Genomic DNA, 19788 nt, shown 5'->3' on the forward strand with positions numbered 1-19788 from the left:
GAGAGAGACAAAGAGGAAGGAGGGGGGGAGGGGGGGAGAAGCAAATGGGCGCTTCTCCTGTGTGCCCTGGCCGGGAATCGAACCCGGGTCCCCCGCACGCCAGGCCGACGCTCTACCGCTGAGCCAACCGGCCAGGGCCTCTTAGGTGATTTTTAATTTTATTGATTTTTAGAGAGAGAGGAAAGGAGAGAGACATACACAGTGACAAAGAGAGAAAGAAACATCACTCTGTTATCCTGCTTATTCATGCCGTCATTGGTTGACTCTTGTATGTGCCCTGACTGGGGATCAACCCACAATGTTGGCATGTCTGGGCGACGCTCTAATCAACTGAGCCACCTAGCCAGGGCCCAGTGGTGGTTTCCTGTATGTGCCCTGACTGGGAATCGAACTCGCAACCTTGATGTATCAGGTCGACTCTTTATCCAGCTGTACTATCTGCAGGGTTTTGCTTTTTAAACATTCCACTCCTGAACTTCATAGACAACTCTGGTAGCATTTATTTGGATTCTAGAGCCAGACTGCTTGGATTTAAAGCCCAGTGCTACCATTTCTTAACTGTGTGTGCTTGGAATTGTTACTTAACCTCTCTGGATCTCTGTTTCCTCATCAGAAAAATGGGGATAATAAAAGTATTTTCATCACAGTGTTATTATGATAATTAAATTAATTAACATATTGAAAACTCAGAATAGTGTCTGACACCTCCTAGCTATATACTTAGATATTATTAAGGAGAGCGAATATATCCTTGTATTGTTTAAGTTCTTTCACTATGGTTTAAAATAGCAAATGTGCTTATAAAAACTAACAAATTGCCTCCCTTTTTCATGGTAACCTTGGTATATCAGACGACATTCTAACCATCTGAGCTTCCCAGATATCGTTTTTTTGCGGGAATTATTGTACTACACTAGAAATTCTAATAATTTCTTATCAAGAATAGTTAAACTTGCTCACTGAGGTCAACATAGTTCCTTTGTTGTTCTTGGGTAGCATTTTGTTAGAAGCCAACATTGAAGGGTCACTGTTTTGAATGAAAGAATATATTAATTATTGCAAGATTGACTTCAACTGTCAGATATCTCTTGGTTAGATTTGAAATGCCATTAAGAAAAAGATTTGCTCCCAAATATAGTATTGGCAAGTTTGACAGCTTTGAATTAAGAAAAATTCAATCTTTGGGGTTTGGAGTAGGGGAAAGGCCTGCTGTGTATTGTCTCATGTTCTAATTTACAGACTCCATTTTATCTGTGAGTGGCTTTTCTCCCTCTAATGCAGTGGTTCTCAGTGGGAGATGGGAAGGGAGGGTGATGTTGCTCCCCTCACTCACCCAAGGGATATTTTGGTTGTAGATGACTGGGGAGGGGGCGTGGTTTGCTGCTGAGTGTGCAGAGACCAGGAATGCTTGCTGCTCAACATCCTACGATGAGTGGAATAGCCCCCACCCCTGAAAGAGAGAATGATCCCTCCCAAAATGTCCATAGTGCTGAGGCTGAGAAATCCTGCTTTAGTGAGTGTCCCAATTGTTTCCCTTGATTATTTAACTCTTTCTGAGATAGTACCTTACAGATTATAGGAAAGGTTTTTCTAGCCAATTAAATTTGAATTCTATTGTACCAAACCATGTTTTCCTATCACTAAGCACAAAAATTTAGTCTATTAAAAAATAACCAAAAATTTCTGATAATTATTTTAGAAATGTAATGATATGACTGAAGAAAATTCTGGAAATAAGAGAAAACTTCATTTTAGATTCTGTGTTTCAGCCTTTTTTTTGTTTGTTTTTTAAACTTGTACATAACACTGATTTAAATAAAAGCTTTCTTTTCTTTTCTGTGGGAGTGGAACATGAGTATGATTGCAAATGTTCTCTCACTGGAGGGTTTGGGAATCCAGCTTTGTACATCAATCCATCATGCTACTCCCTTGTTTTGTACAGACTGTCTATATTTTGGGCGTTTTCTTGTGAGGCTGTACAGTTAGAAATGATTTGATGTAGATGAAAGACAGTGTTCAATGATCTTCCGGTCTCTGCCTGACTAGGAGACATAGGGTGTGTGACACCACTCTCGGACACCTGCGAGAAACAAAGGGATTAATGAGCTATTTTTCTGTTCATTGACAAAGGTGATTTTAATTCAGAGCTGTGACTTTCTCCTGGCTGCTGGAGGCAGGCAGCTGGGTGAAAAGCAGCCAGTCCCCTGGAGATGGCAGTAGCAGGCAGCAATGGAGATCTTTGCCAACCAGCCACAGCCAGAACTAGAACTGCAGCCTCCTGCTTCAGACCTGGGACTGTCCAGCCTGCAGCCATGCTGGGTCCTTGTGTGGCTGCAGAGGGCTGATTTTGCTGACAGTTGTTGCAGTGAAATTCTACCTTTTCCTTCTCTGAGGGTTCTCGAGTGCTGTCTGAAGTCCTTTCTGAACAAGGTCCTGTAAAAGTGAACGAATGCATAAATAATATTCCTAGTGCCTGTTAAGCCTTACCACACCTGTTTTATGGTTAAGCCCTACCACATTCAAAAAGCTCTTGAATCTTGAATTGCAGGCACAACATTGACAGGCACGAGATAGAGGTACAAACGTTGATAAGAGTGAGTTACTGAGCAGGAGAGGTTTTAACGCACACAAATCAATGATTTTAGTGTAACATACTATGTTTAAATAACCCTGTGGTATGAGAGCAAATGGGTCAGCTTAACCCAGCTGGGGTAGTGGTGGTGGTGGTGGGGGGGGCGAGATGGTCAGAAACCCTTTCGCAATGAGAGTTGAAAAGAATAAATAAGAGTTAGCCAGGTAAAGAAAGATGAAAAGAATGTTCCAGGCAGAAGACACAGCATGAATAAAGATCTGGGGGTGGGGGCAGATGGAGGTGGGAAGCATCATGACACATTTCTGTATTACTGGATTGCAAAGCGTCAGGTAGGGTGGCTGGAAAGTAAGTAGTGGCAAAGTCTTGAAAGTGCTAAAAGTGAAAATGCATGGGAATGGAAGGAGTCACGGGTGTACAGAAGAATAAGCTGGGCTCTTGTTTTCAGTGGATTTCCTGACTCCATCCACAGACATCTCTACACACACGGCCAGCCAGTGGTCATGCTGGAGTTGAGTTCGTCTTATTCCCTAGTTCAGAGTACATTGTCGTCTCTGCACAAAGCCCTTCTCTTTCACGCTGACTTTTCTGCCTATTTGCCATTTTCCCTCCCTTGTACTTGGCCCTCACTCCCATTTCACTTCTCCTCTAGTACCCTCTCTATTTATGGATCTTTATTTAGAAAGAAAGAGTATATTTGCCCTGGCTGGATAGCTCAATTGGTTAGAACATCGTCCCATTGCGCAGAGGTTGCTGGTTCTATCCCGGCTCAGGGCACATACGGGAACAGATAGATGTTCCTGTCTCTCTCTCTTCCTTTCTCTCATGCCAAAATAAAATAAAATAAAATAGAATAGAATAGAATAAAATAAAATATGTGTTTTTTTTTTTTGTTTTTTTTTTTTTACAAAACCAGGTGCATTTTAAATATATAATCAGAGGCAGGGTGCTCTAAATCATGTTTCTTGCCGGTTCCATCCCGCTCTTCGCTCTTGTCACATGGCTCTATGGTACACTTAGCTTGCCACTTCTAACTGCAGAATTCACCCACACAGTTTGCTTATGCAACATACCATGGTTTCTCTCTTCCGAATCCTTCTCATGACAAGCAGCTCTGTGATGAGCGCTCTCATCAACATCCTCTTGTGGGCCAGATGAACATTTTCTATCCCCAAAGGTTCTGATTCAATGAGTCTGAGTTGGGACCCAGATAATTTAAATATAATGAGGCTGCTATTGCAGTGAAGTGATTTACAGAGAAACAATGGTCTCTAACTCTGGCATGAATCATGGAGGCCTTAGGAGACACCACTGTCTGACTCAGGTGCTGACCTTGCACTTGCATGACTTAGAGCAGGGGTCCCCAAACTTTTTACACAGGGGGCCAGTTCACTGTCCCTCAGACCGTTGGAGGGCCGGACTATAAAAAAAAAACTATGAACAAATCCCTATGCACACTGCACATATTTTAAAGTAAAAAAACAAAATGGAACAAATAAAATATTTAAAATAAAGAACAAGTAAATTTAAATTAACAAACTGACCAGTATTTCAATGGGAACTATGGTCCTCTCACTGACCACCAATGAAAGAGGTGCCCCTTCCGGAAGTGCAGCGGGGGCTGGATAAATGGCCTCAGGGGGCCGCATGCGGCCCGCGGGCCGTAGTTTGGGGACGCCTGACTTAGAGAGTAGGTGCCTCCTTAAATTTTGCCTAATCGTAGGCCCTGGCTGGACTGGACCCCCTGCCCAGAATTTCTTTTCTTTTTTTGTGTGTGAGAGAGATGGGGACAGACAGGAAGGGAGAGAGATGAGAAGCATCAATTTTTCCTTGCAGTACCTTAGTTCATTGCTTTCTCAGATGTGTGTTAACCCGGCGGGGGACCTCCAGTTGAGCCAGTGACCCCTTGCTCAAGCCAGCAACTCTGGGCTTCAAGCTAGCAACCTTTGGCCTCAAGCCAGCAACCTTGGGGTCATGGCTGCAATCCCACACTCAAGAAAGTGACCCCATGCTGAAGCTGGTGAGCCCGCACTCAAGCCGGCAACCTCAGGGTTTTGAACCTGGGTCCTCAGCATCCCAGGCTGATATTCTACCCACTGCCTGGTTAGGCCAGAGTTTCTGATTCTGTAAGTAAGTATGGGATGAGGCCTTAGGATTTGCATAGTAATAAGTTCCCAGATAATACTGCTGCTCTAGGAACCACACTTGGAAAAGCAAAGGACCTTGCTCCCCTAAGGCCTTTGCTTGCTGCTACCTGCAGACGAGCAACAGGACATCACCTGGGAACTTCCTAGAAATGCAGAATGTGGAACCCTATCCTAGATCTGCTGAACTAGAATCTACATTTGAGCGAGACCCCGGCTGCCCGGTAAGCACAGGAAGGTTGGAGAAGCACTGTTTTAGGAGGTATAGGGAAGGTACATCTTCCTACCAAGGGAATTAATTCCAAGGAGGTTCCCAAAAGTCCTGAAAGCAACCAGAGGATAATTTCCAGGGAAGCTAAGGTATCTCACCTTGCGTATCTCAGCTGGAGGCCCACCAGGTCTGTTTGCCCTTTGCTGTTGCTGTGACCTCTGATCGCTTGGCTGAGTTTTCACTATGAAAATACGTGTTGAGAAATCATGTTCACTTCCTGTTTGATGCAGTTACTAGACAGAGGCTGCCCCTGGGTGAGGCATGAAAGTTGGTTTGACTTCCCCTCATCCCTTCATTGCTGCCCCAGGGCAAGTAATAAAGTGGCCAGAACATCTCCTCCCTTTCTTCTTTTTCTTTCTTATTTATTGATTTTAAAGAAAGGAGAGAGAGAGAGAGAGAGAGAGAGAGAGAGAGAGAGAGAGAGAGAGAGACACGGAGGAGAGGAGCAGGAAGCATCAACTTGTAGTTGCTTCTTGTATGTGCCTTGACCGGGCAAGCCCGGGGTTGCAAACTGCTGACCTCAGCATTGCTGGCTGATGCTTTATCCACTGCGCCAGCACAGGCCAGGCTTTTCCCTCCTTTCAAACAGTGCACCAGGCAGGCCTATCAAATATGTTGATGGACATTTGTTTCTAGTTTGAGGGTATTATAAAGAAAGTCACTCTAGTAACTGACACAAGTCTTTTTTTTTTTTTTTTAAGATTTTATTCATTATAGAGAGGGGAGAGAGAGAGAGAGAGAGAGAGAGAGAGAGAGAGAGAAGGGGGGAGGAGCAGGAAGCATCAACTCCCATATGTGCCTTGACCAGGCAAGCCCAAGGTTTTGAACCGGCAACCTCAGCGTTTCCAGGTTGGCGCTTTATCCACTGCGCCACCACAGGTCAGGCTGACACAAGTCTTTTTGTGAACACAGAGATATATATATATATGTGTGTGTGTGTGTAACTATATATTTTATTTATAACTGAATTTTATCTCTGATAGGAACATAGACATACAGGGATGAGCCAAAGTAGGTTTACAGTTCTTATAAAAATAATATAGTAATTAATAAATAATAATACAAGAATAAACTGTTTCATGTACTCACACCTATAAACCTATTTTGCTCACCCTTGTATATAACAGATAGCATGGCTCCATCATTATTAAACATATTTTGTGATTATAATATTTTTTTTGAGAGAGAGAGAGAAACATTGATTTGTTGTTCCACTTATTTATGCTTGTATGTGTCCTGACCGGGGATCAAATCCACAACCTTGGCATTTTGGGCCAATGCTCTAACCAATTAAACCAGGGCCGTATAATTTTCTTAGTCAATAACAGTAAGCTCTGGACATTGTGAATACAGATTTTCATTTCTCTTGGGTCAGAATTTCTGGGTCATAAGTTAGATGCATGTTGTAACGTTATAAGAAACCGCCAAACCTTTCCCCAAAATGGTTGTGCCATTTTATACTTCCACCAGCAATGTATGAGAGTGCTGGTTTCTCCATATTTTTGTCAACATTTGCAATTGTCACTCCTGGTATAAATTTATTTCTAAAAAAAAACATTTCGTCTTAAAATTAAAGAGGCAGAGAGCCTGACCAGGGGGTGGCACAGTGGGTAGAGTGTCAACCTGGGATGCTGAGGTCTCAGGTTCAAAACTTCAAGGTTACCGGCTTGAGCCTGGGCTGGCCAGCTTGAGCATGGGATCATCAATGTGGTCCCTAGGTTGCTTGCTTAAGCCCAGGGTTGCTGGCTAGAACCAGGGGTCACTGGCTTGGCTGGAGCCCCCAGATCAAGGCACATATGAGAAGCAATCAGTGAATAAAGTGAAGCAACTATAAGTTGATGCTTCTTGTCTCTCTCCCTTTCTGTTTCTCTCTTTCTCATCTTTCTCTTTTTCTCTCTTTCTCTTAAAAAAAGGGGAGAGGGCAAGAGAAGAGGTTGGGGCGGTAGAAGAGAGGAAAAAAGAAGAGGGGACGGGAGAAAAGAGGTGAGGAAAGGAAAAGAAAAGTAAAAACAAAATGACAAAGTGCAGTATCTAAGAAGTAGAGTCAGAAATATAGTCAGGTTTTCCGGTGTCTGTTCTTATCTCTTATCACCTAGACTGCATTGCCTTTCAAGGGAGAAATATGAAGCCGTTTTTTTCCTGTTATTGCGGGGTTGTTTATGAGCTGGACATTGCATAGAGCCTATTCTAGTAAGCTGGTAGTTTTTCAAGTATAATTTGGACTGGAAATATTGCAATTCTGGAAGAATTATCAGCATGTCAGGAACTGGCAATGATTTAGAAGTTCCTGTTCGTGTTGGAAAACCTAGCTGTTTTGTACTCACAAGAGGAAACTTTTTTTTTTCTTTTGTGGACGCATAAAAAATGAAGGCTTTATTCATTGTGGATACATTCAAAGTTATGATCAGCAAAGAGGCAAAAGCGAGTTGCTATTGCAGATAACATGGGAGAAGGGAAAAAAGGCAGGGCACCCATTCTTAAGCTTCACTTCTCCCTAAACAAGCTCAAAGCTGATCTTGCTCAACAGAGAAATAGAATTAACACTATTATGAGGTATGATTCCAAGAACTAGTCTTTCTAGGGTAAAAGTAGAAGGCTTCTGAGAATGATGACTTTGAATATTGAAAGCAAAAGAAGAATTCTAAGTAGTGCAACCAAAGATGTGATTATAGAAAAATTCATTAGAAATGACCGTTATGAATGTCTGCTCAATATTGCAATTATTCTAGTTAATTGAGACATAATCTAATGCCACTGTTTTGTCACACACTCCGCTGCTTTCTCTCTCTCTTTTTTTTTTGTGACAGAGAGAGAGAGGGACAGACAGGGACAGACAGACAGACAGGAAGGGAGAGAGATGAGAAGCATCAATTCTTTATTGTAGCTCCTTAGTTGTTCATTGATTGCTTTCTCATATGTGCCTTGACTGGGGGGCTACAGCAGAGCAAGTAACCCCTTGCTCAACCCAGTGACCTTTGGGCTCAAGCCAGTGACCATGGGGTCATGTCTATGATCCCACACTCAAGCTGGTGAGCCTGCACTCAAGCTGGCAACCTCAAGGTTTTGAAACTGGGTCATCTGCATCCCAGTCCGACGCTTTAGCCACTGTGCCACCGCCTGGTCAGACCACTTCACTGCTCTTTAATGCACAATTCTGAATTAATAGAGAAGTGCCCATGAGCTTAAAACCTAGAGAGCATGAATGAGAAGGGTGTTCCTACTCTCTCACTTTGGGCTCCTCCCTGTGGATTAGTGGGCAGTGTCTCATACGGACAGTTTGTGAGGAGATAGAGGCAGCTCCCCAAATTTGCATTAAAAGGGCCCTGGCCGGTTGGCTCAGTGGTAGAGCGTCGGCCTGGCGTGCAGAAGTCCCGGGTTCGATTCCCAGCCAGGGCACACAGGAGAAGCGCCCATTTGCTTCTCCACCCCCCCTCCTTCCTCTCTGTCTCTCTCTTCCCCTCCAGCAGCCAAGGCTCCATCGGAGCAAAGATGGCCCAGGTGCTGGGGATGGCTCCTTGGCCTCTGCCCCAGGCGCTGGAGTGGCTCTGGTCATGGCAGAGCGACGCCCCGGAGGGGCAGAGCATCGCCCCTGGTGGGCGTGCCGGGTGGATCCCGGTTGGGCGCATGCGGGAGTCTGTCTGACTGTCTCTCCCCGTTTCCAGCTTCGGAAAAATACAAAAAAAAAAAAAATTGCATTAAAAGGGATATTTGGGCACAGCAAAGGAAACCATCAACAAAATGAAAAGACAACCCACTGAACAGATGACAATATTTGCTAATGATACATCTGATAAGAGGTTAATACCCAAAATTTATAAAGAACTGATATAACTCAACATCAATAATATAATTCAATAAAAATAGGCAAAGGATCTGAGTAGACATTTCTCCAAAGAGGACATGCAGATAACCAAGACATATGAAAATATACTCAATGTTACTAACCATCAGAAAAATGCAAATTAAAGGCACAATGAAACATCACCTCACACCTGTCGAATGATTATCATCCATAAATCAACAAACAACAAGTGTTGGCAAGGATGTGGGGAAAATGGAACCCTTGTGCACTGCTGGTGGGAATGCAGATTGGTGCAGCCACTGTGGAAAACATTATGAAGGTTCCTCAAAAAATTAAAAATGGAACTGCCTTATAACCCAACGATTCCACTTCTAGGTATATATCCAAAGAAATCCAGAACACTAATTTGAAAGAATACAGGGATGGGGAAAAGTAAGTTTACAGTTGCACTGTGATATTCTTCCGAGTTTCTAAAACTATTGTAATAATCATAACCTGCATATGTTTCCCCATATGAACAACTATAAACTTACTTTTGCTCACTACTGTATATACACCCCTATGTTCACTGCAGCATTATTGACAATACTCAAGATATGGAAGCAACCCAGTGCCCATCAATATACAAGTGTATAAAAAAGTGGTGCTACATAGCCTGCCCTGTGGTGGCGCAGTGGATAAAGTGTCGACCTGGAATGCTGAGGTCACATGTTTGAAACCCTGGGCTTGCCTGGTCAAGGTACATATGAGAAGCAACTACTACAAGTTGAAGCTTCCCACTCCTTCTCCCTGTTCTCTCTCCCTCTCTCTAAAATCAATAAATAAAATCTTTTAAAGAAAGTGGTGTTGGCCCTGGCCGGTTGGCTCTGCGGTAGAGCATCGGCCTGGCGTGCAGGGGACCTGGGTTCGATTTCCGGCCAGGGCACATAGGAGAGGCGCCCATTTGCTTCTCCACCCCTGCCTTCCTCTCTGTCTCTCTCTTCCCCTCCCGCAGCCAAGGCTCCATTGGAGCAAAGATGGCCCGGGCGCTGGGGATGGCTCCTTGGCCTCTGCCCCAGGCGCTAGAATGGCTCTGGTCGCGGCAGAGTGACGCCCCGGAGGGGCAGAGCATCGCCCCCTGGTGGGCAGAGCTTCGCCCCTGGTGGGCGTGCTGGGTGGACCCGGTCGGGCGTATGCGGGAGTCTGTCTGACTGTTTCTCCCCGTTTCCAGCTTCGGAAAAATACAAAAAAAAAAAAAAAAAGTGGTGTTGTATATGTGTATATATATACACACATAATGAAATATTATTCGGCTATAAAAAACATGTTAAGGACACTACTCTTTTAGGGATTCTTGCTGTATTGGCCAAGAGTTTGCTTAAAGGCTTTTAATCACAGTAAAAAAAAATAGAGGACTGGATGAAGAAGATGAGGCACATATACACCATGGTATACTATTCAGCTAGGAGAAATGATGACATCGGATCACTTGCAGCGGAATGGTGGAGTCTTGGTAGCATTGTGTGGGGTAAAATGGGCGAATCAGAAAAAAACAGGAACTGCAGGATTCCATACATTGGTGGGACATAGAAGCGAGACTAAGAGGCCTGGACGGGAGTGTGGTGGTTAGGGGGGGGGGGGAAGGAGGGAGAAGGGGTGGGGGAGGGGTACAGAGAGAACTGGATGGAGGGTGGCAGAGGACGATCTCTCTTCGGGTGATGGGTATGCAACAGAAGTAAATGACAAGATAACCTGGAAATGTTTTCTTTGAATGTATGTACCCTGATTTATTGATGTCACCCCATTAAAATAAAAATTTATTTAAAAAAAAGAGAAGAAAAAGAAATTCAGCATTTGAAACATACACAAATATTCTGTATAAGCAAAATAATAAAAATAGTTTTATATGAATGCCTCCCAAATAAATCCTCAAATAAAAAAAAATACAAAAAAAATAAAAAATAAAAAAAAATTGTCATCAGCAATTCTTCTTGCCTCATGCTGAACCACCTTTGTGGAATTCTAACTGCCCTTTGCTCTTCAATCCATATCTTCAGTTCCCTCTCTAAATCAGACCATTTTGCTGACTTGCCTCTCATGGCCTTCTTCTGCCGTGGTGTTTTCTGTAGGGTTTCTTCTTACGGTAGCTAATCTTGGATTGATTTCTCAGTTGGAGGACGACCAAATTTACGTTCAGCAGCACGATTTCCATTCACTTTTGCAAACTGGATCACTTTTAACTTGAATTCAGCACTGTACGAAAATCTTTTCTGAGCCATTTCTGGGCAGAACGTGGCAAAACATAACCTACCATAATATACCTGTAGCAAGTGCGAAACATTGAGTGCAAAAACAAGCGGGAAAAAGCAGGAAATGTAAGTAAAAAAATCTACAACCATTGTATAAGACACCCCCAGTTTTTAGACCCCAAAATTTTCAAAAAGGGGTGCGTCTTATACGTGGGGAAATACGGTATATGGTGGGCCACAAACTACATCTCAAGAAATTGTAAATTATTGAAATTTTACAGAGTATGTTTTAGGTCACAATAATAATAAATTAGAAATCAACAACAAGAACAATAGAGAAATGGAGCTGAGTCCTATGGAACATCACAAACCTCTGGATCAAACTTATCCTGAGGCCATTTTTTCTGGTTATCTCACTACACAAAGCAGTACGTTCCTTACTGTTTAAGTCAGGGGTCCCCAAACTACGGCCCGCGGGCTGCATGCGGCCCCCTGAGGCCATTTATCCAGTCCCCGCCTCACTTCGGGAAGGGGCACCTCTTTCATTGGTGGTCAGTGAGAGGAACATAGTTCCCATTGAAATACTGGTCAGTTTGTTGATTTAAATTTTACTTGTTCTTTATTTTAAATATTGTATTTGTTCCGGTTTTGTTTTTTTACTTTAAAATAAGATATGTGCAGTGTGCATAGGGATTTGTTCATAGTTTTTTTTATGGTCCGGCCCTCCAACAGTCTGAGGGACAATGAACTGGCCCCCTGTGTAAAAAGTTTAGAGACCCCTGGTTTAAGTGATTTTGAGTTGGATTGTCTGTTACATGTAGTTAAAAGTATACTAATTAATGTACTAAAAAGAGAGAGACATTTGGCTCACACTGGACTAATCAAGTCTTACCCAACATCCTCATCACCCCAGCAAGCCAAGAGGGTGCGCTTCCAGTGTTTTCCCTCATCAGTACCCCTCACATTACTCATTTGTGATCTCTTCTCCTTTAAAGCTGTGCTTAACTAGTTGCATCAAGATGCCTGATGCATGGGCATCTCATCTACATACAGTAGATAAGAGCTTCCGTTCATTCACTCCTGTGATTAATTTGTTTGAAGTAGTGCTGGGTACCAGGTATGGTTCTAGGTGCTGGGTGTGTACAGTGGTGAATAAACAGACAGAAGTCTGTGCATTCATACCAGTAGAGGGAGACAGATAATAAGAATAATATATATGTAAATCATAGAAAGTATTAGAAGGTGATATATGTAGAGAAGAAAAAAAGCAGAATTAAGGGAATGGGGAGCATTTAGGACAGGGAGTGGGGTGACACTGGGATAATAATAAGCTGTTACTACTGTCAGTACTTCCTGAAACCAGATCTCACCTGGCCCACTGTTGGGCAAGCCAGTGTGTTAGGCTTGCTCGCTTGTACTTTGCCTGATTGGTGCATGAGCACAGGGCAGCACCACGTGTGTATAGTCTATGGAAGGCTGCAGATTGTAGATTGCAGATTGCTTGCTGCCATTGGGAGGAGCCATTTTTGCCATTGTTTGCCAGAGAAGAGGTTTTTCCCTCCGGTGTGTTTGTCAGGCGTGAGAGGGAGACAGTGGTTTTCCTTGCCTGCTTGCTCATCTACCGTTGGGAGACTCTAATAAACGGAATGGCCCACTGTAATATTGGTGGCTGAGGCCAGGCAGGTCCACGTTGGGTTCGGGCAGATGGTAGAGAAACTGCAGAGCCAGAAAGTGTTGGGCCATTTCCGTTCATTGGAGGCCCGCAAAGACAGGTGAGCAATTAAACAACAAAGGGGAAAGAGCTAATAAACAAAGAAAAATCTGCTATTCGCAGTAAGGGCAAGGGAGCAAGGAAAACCACACCTCACAGTGGCGGGAGAGCGATCTGGGAGAATCACTGCCCACTGGAAGCACCCATAGCCTTATCTAGGCTACGCATGCGTGCCTCTGCCACGTGCTCACGCACTAATCAAGCAGAGAGCTTGCAGCCGGTAAACCTGCCAGCAAGCCTAACACAGCTGCCCCACAGTTTCCAAATTTTCACTGTGCTGAAATGCACTTGTAGCTTTGGACACATTTGCGGCTTTATCCTTAAGATAACCTGCAAAAGGTAGAACTGTGGGTACAGAAGATAAGCAGTTTTAAGATGTCTTAAAGCACATTACCAATTGCACACTAGAAAGCATGAATTTAGCCCCACCTCTCTAGCCATGCACAAAGTGTTTATTTTCCTATATTCTTACCAATGCTTGTGTTGTGCATTCTTTTTATTTTATGGATTTGGAAGGTGAGCCTTGGTATCTCATTAATGTATTCAATCGCTATATCTATGAATGTGAAGTTCACTAAGATTTGTATCTTCTTTTAAAAATTGTTATTTTTTTGTGTGACAGAGACAGAGAGTGACAGAGAGAGGGACAGACAGGAAGGGAGAGAGATGAGAAGCATCAATTCTTCGTTGCGGCACCGAAGTTATTCACTGAGTTCTTTCTCATATGTGCCTTGTCCGGGGGGCTACAGCAGACCGAGTGACCCCTTGCTCAGGACAGTGACCTTGGGCTCAAGCTAGTGAGCCTTGCTCAAATCAGATGAGCCCATGCTCAAGCCAGTGACTTTGAGGTTTCGAACCTGGGTCCTCCGTGCCCCAATCCAATGCTCTATCCTCTATGCCACTGCCTGGTCAGGCTAAAAATTGCTCATTTTTAATTTGAATATCTGTTTCCTTTTGAGAGTAAATATCTCAGCTTTTTTCTGCCATATATGTTGTCAATATTTTCCCCAGCTTTCAAATTGTGATTTAATTATTATTATTATTATTGATTGATTGATTTAGAGCAGCGGTTCTCAACCTGTGGGTCGCGATCCCGGCTGGGGTCAAACGATCAAAACACAGGGGTTGCCTAAAGCCATTGGAAATACATATTTTATTTAAAAATGTATTGTGTAATAAATATGTATTTTCTGTTGGCTTTAGGCGACCCCTGTGTTTTGGTCGTTCGACCCCCGCCGGGGTCGCGACCCACAGGTTGAGGACCGCTGATTTAGAGGGAGAGGAAGGGGAGAGAAAGAGAGGAGACAGGAACATAGATTTGCACCTGTATGTGCCTCAACTGGAGATCGAACCGGCAGCCTCTGCCGCTCAAGGGCAAAGCTCCAGCCAATCGAGCTACCCAGCCAGAACTTACTGAGGGAGTTTTAAAAAGAGATGTAGTGATGTTTTGGCATTTAAGAAAATCTTGTTTAAATTTATCATGGCTTTTCTCCTATTTTTTTTTTTTTTTGATAGAAATGCCTTCTGCATCCTCCCAAATGATGTAAAGATTCATCCACATTCTCTTCATTTTCTATATTTTTAACATTTGACTAAATAGTAATATCTGGAACTCATTTTGTGTGTGTGAATTGGCAGAGCTTCTCTTGTACTTTTCCCCAAATACTTGTCTAATAGTCCCAGTACCATCTATGAAATAATTCATCCTGTCCCCACAAATATAAAACACCAAGCTTATCATATACTAATTACTTATAGGCACTGTACGAGACTAAGCGATATGAAGTTGCTCTTTTAGGGGCAAAGATGATAGGATATTGGCAATTCCATATGACTCAAGCTAATACTAACTTTTGGCCAAAGTGAAATTTCCTTTTATTAAAGGATGATGTCGAATATTTGAGTGGTTGAAAAAATCAGCTTAGTTATAAAAGAATTCGGATGTGTGTCACCAAGAAATTTTAGCTGGCAAGAATAAACGAGATGAAATGAGATGAAGTCAGTGGGTGGAGTTGACTCTCCAGCATTTTTTCCCTTAAAAAATAAAAGTAAGTGCTGCACACTGCATTTTTTTTAAAATATAATATTCTTTTCCCCTTGTGGACTTCTGGGTCCATTTCACACCAGCTGAGCTGGCTCGCTGAGCAGAGTCTCCTTATAAGGTCTTTCCTGCTCCCTGTCTTCTCCCTGCTGGCCTCATTATTAAAAATGTGCTACTGTCAGATATAAATGATGTTTCTCACTAAGTACACTCAATAGCATTTTCCTTTCACTCTGTTTTTCTTCCGAATCTAACAATAAGCCATTTTGCCTTAGTGAAAGAGACCCCAAGCCTCTCTGACAATTCCCAGGCTTGCAATGGCCATGACTGGCAGTGATTGATCCATAACCTTTGGGCACTCAGGCAATTATAAGCTGCCCATAAGCTTTGCAGTGCCAGCAGAGCAAACAGAAAGCTTGGTCATCTAATTCTGGGTCAGCAACTCTCTCCTTTCATGATGGTATATAAAATAAGAGTTTAACCTGTAAGAGAGAATTCTTTTTTTTTTTTTTTTTAAGATTTTATTTATTTATTATAGAGAAGGGGGGGGGGGAGCAGGAAGCATCAACTCCCATATGTGCCTTGACCAGGCAAGCCTAGGGTTTCGAATCGGCAACCTCAGTATTTCCAGGTTGACGCTTTATCCACTGCGCCACCACAGGTCAGGCAAGAGGGAATTCTTTACAGAATAATGAGCATTATTTACATTTTCCTTTCTAATCACCATGAAACAAGACAATGATTACTTCCTTTTTCTTCTTTGTCCACACCTCCATTTTTTTTCTCCTTCCAACCTTCAACATTTCTTCTAAGGCCTTTCTACCAATCTGGGAATAAGGGGAGAGAAACCCAAGTGTCTAGTGTTCAAAGAAAAATGAAAGTCAGAAATAGCCCTTGTGAACCAAAGTCTCAATATTTCCATTCCCATGATTCTGGGAGTTGTCGATGATTTTTATTTTCACTAATGAGGCAATAACTCAAGATCTGGTCCTCTTCAGGAGACAAATATTATGAAACAGAACTGTCATTTGTCTCGGAGCTCTGCTTTATGCAGAGGCGTATGTGTATGTGCCTGTAGGAAAAAAGGACGTTTTTCTCAGCCAAGATAGAATGAGCTGTACCAGACTGATTACTAAGTGGTTTATCATAAAATCTCAGCACTGGAAAAGAACGCTAAAGGTCAATTGGTTCAGTCTCCTATCTACAAATATGCTCATTCAAAGCGTAAGGGCCAACTTCACACGTTTTTAAAGCTCTAAACACTATCATCATCTAATTGTACGACCAATCTCTCTCTTTGCAAAATGTTCTATGACACGTATTTTTCAAATTGATCGTTTTTAGAATTTTGTGACATTGAGAAAAATTGCAGACGTCTTAGACTAGGTTATAATACTCTCAAGAAAATGTTTTCCCAGAAGAATAACAGGTTTGCTTTTCTCTTTCGTTTTAGCCGTTATTTACTGGCTGTAGGAAGAGAGCACTTGTTGATTGTTAAATTAATGGCACCACACCTCCAAGCACCACACCTCGCTGTCTGCCCTGTGTAGTCCCCCACCCCCACCGCAGAGAAACTAGGCTTGGCCATGTGACTTCCTTTGGCCAATGACTTAGATGCTCAGTTTAGCACACTTCATGTCAGACATTCTGCTTTTGATATTTAGTGGAGTCAGAAATTATAATCGAGAAAAATTGAGTGATTAAGAAATTTTGTGACTACAAGTCAGGAAAGATCCCCTTTAATTGGCAATACTTTAAGAACTCAGTACAGATAAGTTTTTAGGTGATTTATTTACATGTATCAGCCCCTGAAGAAAATGATATATTGTCTTGTCTTTTTTTTTAAATTTCAACTCTGGTAAGCAGTTTTAATTTTAAAACACATATTCTTTCTTGATTGATTGATAAGTATATTGATTCACTAAAACAAATATTTGTGAAACACTTCCTATGTGACAAGTATAGGTTTCAGTTATGAATAATATATAGTTTGTAATCTCAAGAAACTCTTGGGGTGGAGGAGGGAAGGGACAGGGAGAAAAACATAACAAGAGAGCATAGGAACCTGACCTGTGGTGGCGCAGTGGTTAAAGCGTCAACCTGGAAACGCTGAGGTTGCTGGTTCAAAACCCTGGGCTTGCCTGGTCAAGGCACATATGGGAGTTGATGCTTCCTGCTCCTCCACCCTTCTTTCTCTCTCTCTCTCTCTCTCTCCTCTCTATAATGAATAAATAAAATCTTTTTTTAAAAAAAGAGAGCATAGGAATGTAAATTTGATACGGTAATAGAATATTGCATATAAGAAAAATTATTTTAGGAATTGTTTTTTCATTTGTTATTATCCAAGACTTAATTATATAGCTCACTGATAATGTTGAATGGCTGAGTTTTTTTTTGTTGTTGTTGTTTTGTTTTGTTTTTCTTTTCTGAGAGAGAGAGAGATAGACAGGAAGGGAGAGAGATGAGAAGTATCGATTCAGCCTGACCTGTGCTGGCAAAGTGAATAAAGCTTCAACCTGGAACGCTGAGGTCGCTGGTTCAAAACCCTGGGCTTGCCTGGTCAAGGCATATATGGAAGTTGATGTTTCCTGCTCCTCCCCCCTTCTCTCTCTCTCTCTCTCTCTCTCTCTCTCTCCTCTCTAAAATGAATAAATAAAATCTTTAAAAAAAAAAAAAAAAGGCCCTGGCCGGTTGGCTCAGCGGTAGAGCGTTGGCCTGGCGTGCGGGGGACCCGGGTTCGATTTCTGGCCAGGGCACATAGGAGAAGCGCCCATTTGCTTCTCCACCCCTCCCCCTCCTTCCTCTCTGTCTCTCTCTTCCCCTCCCGCAGCCAAGGCTCCACTGGAGCAAAGATGGCCCGGGCGCTGGGGATGGCTCCTTGGCCTCTGCCTCAGGCGCTAGAGTGGCTCTGGTCGAGGCAGAGCGACACCCCGGAGGGGCAGAGCATCGCCCCCTGGTGGGCAGAGACTCGCCCCTGGTGGGCGTGCCGGGTGGATCCCGGTCGGGCGCATGCGGGAGTCTGTCTGACTGTCTCTCCCTGTTTCCAGCTTCAGAAAAATACCAAAAAATAAAATAAAAATAAATAAATAAATAACTTATTGTTGGTCAAATAAGTTTGGAAAATATGATTTTTATGTTTGCTCACTTATAGTTTGCGTCGGGGGCTGGGCAGCTCCAGGTATATGTGGTCTGTGAAATTGCAAATTATTGATGGGCTCTGTGGTGCAATGGATAGCACATTGGACTTCTAGTGACGAAATTGCAAATTACCTCCCTGCTTGGGAGAGGCCATTGTTTTGCTAATATTTGCTGGAGGAGAGGTTTTCTTCTCACTAGAAAGTATTGAAGAGAGAAGAAGGAGAAGAGGCAGAAAGAAGCCATATTTGGCAGAGGGAGAGAAGGTGTGCAGAGGGGGAACCAGAGCTGAGGGGCTTTTGCGAGCTCTGCTGAGACTAGTGGGGCCTTTGATTCTAGGAGAAACCAGATAAGATTCTCCTGGTTGTAGAACGAGAGAATGCATCAGTGGCTTTGGAACCCTGTGTGTTTACTCATCGGCCAGTGTGAGACTTTAATAAAGGAATGACCACCATTTTTTGGCTCCACTGTTTCTTTACCGTCTACCCGAATCCAATAAGAACCTGTATGTGAATGGCCACAACAGCCGTGACTGCTGGCCATGCACTTATAAAAAAAGAAGTATCAATTTGTAGTTGCAGCACTTTAGTTGTTCATTGATTACTTTTCATATGTGCCTTGATGGGTGGGGGGAGCTCAGGTCGAGTCAGTGATCCCTTGCTCAAGCCAGCAACTGTGGGCTTAAAGCCAGTGGCCATGGAATCATGTCAATGATCCCACGCTCAAGCCAGCAACCCCCACACTGAAGCTGATGAGCCTGCGCTCAAGCTGGCAAACTCAGAGTTTTGAACCTGGGACCTCCGTGTCCCAGGTCGATGCTCTATCCACTGAAGCACCACTAGTCAGGCTGTTGAATGTCTTTTTTCTTTTCAGTGATAGAGAGAGAAAGAAACAGACAGAAAGGCAGAGAGATGAGAAGCATCAACTCGTAGTTGTGTCACTTTAGTTGTTCATTGATTGCTTTCTCATATGTGCCTTGACCTGGGGCTTTCAGCTGAGCCAGTGACCCCTTGCTCAAGCCAGTAACCTTGTACTCAAGCCAGCAACCGTGGGGTCATGTCTATGATCCCATGCTCAAGTTGGCGACCTCAGGGTTTCAAACCTGGGTCCTCAGCATCCCAGGTCGATGCTCTATCCACTGCTCCACTGCCTGGTCAGGCTGAATGTCTTTATTTAAGGGATTGATAGCCTTATTCTTTTTACTCTATTCATTGGCATATGTACTTTATTTTTGTCCTAATTTCATCTTTCTTTTTTTTAGTATTTTTTTGGGGGGTGGAGGGGGAAAGAGAGAAAGAGAAGCATCTACTCGTTCCACTTAGTCGTGCCATTGATTGCTTCCCATATATGTGCCCTGACTGCGGCTCAAACTGGTGACCTTGGAGGACGAACCAGTGCCCTCATGGTCCAGCCTGGACTGGGGCTGGAACTGGTGTCCTTCAGGTCAAGCCAGTGCCTTTGGATTGAGTTGGCACTACCGGGTTTGAGCTAGAGCGACCCTGGGATTGAACTGGCAACCTTGGCACTCTGAGTCATCACTTTATCCACTGCTCTACCCACCGGGGCTAGTTAGTTTTCTTCTTTTAAATTAACTTTTACCTGCTTGTAGTTGAAAGCAATGATTCTCAAAGTGTGGTCTGCAGACCCCTGGGAGTCTCCAATACACTTTCAGGGGGCCCATGATGTCATCATCATCATCATCATAAGAAAACTTCTTTGCATTTTTCTGTGTTGCCATTGTATTAATGGTACAAAAGCAAAGGTAGGTAAAACTGTTGACTCCTTAACACGACTTAAGGCACTGAT

Source organism: Saccopteryx leptura, chromosome X (genome assembly GCF_036850995.1).
Source record: "Saccopteryx leptura isolate mSacLep1 chromosome X, mSacLep1_pri_phased_curated, whole genome shotgun sequence".
Lineage (NCBI taxonomy): Eukaryota > Metazoa > Chordata > Mammalia > Chiroptera > Emballonuridae > Saccopteryx > Saccopteryx leptura.